This window comes from Mycetomoellerius zeteki, unplaced genomic scaffold (assembly GCF_001594055.1).
Source record: "Mycetomoellerius zeteki isolate Tzet28-1 unplaced genomic scaffold, Tzet1.0 scaffold121, whole genome shotgun sequence".
Classification (NCBI taxonomy): Eukaryota; Metazoa; Arthropoda; class Insecta; order Hymenoptera; family Formicidae; genus Mycetomoellerius; species Mycetomoellerius zeteki.
The window spans coordinates 152,383-153,869 of record NW_017256136.1 but is presented as its reverse complement, the minus strand read 5'-3'; the positions used below and the strand labels follow the sequence as shown (position 1 = coordinate 153,869).

At 42.7% G+C, this 1,487-nt stretch overlaps 1 protein-coding gene across 5 annotated transcripts in view; it reads left to right on the top strand.

The window, feature by feature from the left end:
• Positions 1 to 1,487, top strand: part of Cbl (E3 ubiquitin-protein ligase CBL) — a 47,442-nt gene that overhangs the window by 4,495 nt on the left and 41,460 nt on the right. The window lies entirely within an intron of this gene.

Here is a 1,487-nt window from a genome sequence, read left to right as displayed (position 1 = left end):
GGCGCCAATAGATCCGCCGATCACACCTCCGGTGCGCAATATTATTGCGCTCGCTTGGCTCATGGTCCCTTTCTCTCCCTCCTTTTCCCTCGACTTCTCTCGACCTCCCATGGTTTTCGTCCATTTCCAATCGTACACAATTTGCGAGATGACTAACACCTGTCCGTTCTGCGTGTGTTCGCCGCGAGACCCTCTTTGGATAAACGTGCGTAAAAAACATAATAAAAGTGCGCGAGAGGAGCTCGCACGTGTGCACAACCTAACCTAAAAATCATGCACGTCGTCGCAGGGCGAGGACACGGGGAGGGGCGTAAAGGGCTAGGAGGAGGTGGCAGAAGGAGAAACGGGGAGCTCACGATTGGCGAATGAGCGAGACGACACCGGACGTCTATCGTTGATATTGACATTATTATCGTACACCGAAAAGCGGGACACGTATTGGCTCATGTGCAACCGTGAGTTCTCTGTAGAGAATGCGTTTTATCGACCGGAAGTCGGGCGGAGCATAAGGTGATGGTGTATCGGGAATTTTTGCGCGCGTGGAAGAGATAGAGAAAGAGTGAAAAAAAAGGCATATACATATTTTAGTCCTGGGACAGATCCTCTGAGAATATAATACGAATGCAATGATATTTTAGGTCTCTTCTTTGCTGCAGCTGAATACTCGTTTTACTTAAAATAAAATACAAAATACAATTTTACTTAAAATAAGATACTGTTTGAACTATTTGAAATTTGGCGAAAGGTAAGGTCTGTTTCTTTTTTCAGCTTCAGGCACAGTATTTTTTTCTTTTTCTCTCAAACGTGAAAAAAAAAAGGAAAGAACCGTCCAAAAAGTTAAGATATAAAAAAGAACAAAAGTCTCTAGAAAGAAAGTGTTTTAGTGTCGTGCCGTCCAGTACAGTGACAAAAACAGGTCTGTTATATTAACGCAGATTTAACATAACTGGCAGAGTTCCGGCTTTCCTTCAGTGAGCTCCAGCAGAGTGTCTAAAAACTAGAGTTTCCAAATGAGTTCTAACGATTAAATGCAAAATATCCATCAAAGGATTCATCTACGCATTTCGCTATATTGTCGCTATATTTGTTACAATCTTCTTTATTTTAATCGTCTAAATCTGGAAGAAATAGGACAGACATCAGTTTTTATCTCCTTCTCGTAATTTTTTATTTTCAATCGGAGACACGGTAGTGTCTCGGTATTATCTACGTTATATTAACAGGCAGTCGGAATTAAGAGTCCAAGAAAGTCCGATTACGTTCGACTACTTCCATCGCGGCTCGAAAATTCTTCGTATCTCGATATTTTCGTCCAGAAAACGAGAAAAACCTATAACTTGTATTATGTAAGAGCTCCTTTTACCTTCTTGTTCCTTCTCGAGATCACGAACATTGGTATTACTTTCGCAAAACCAGTGGAGAGTGGAGAGAGTGGAGAGAGTGGAGAGTGTGGAGAGGAGTGGGGAGGGAGGGGAGGGGAGGGGAGG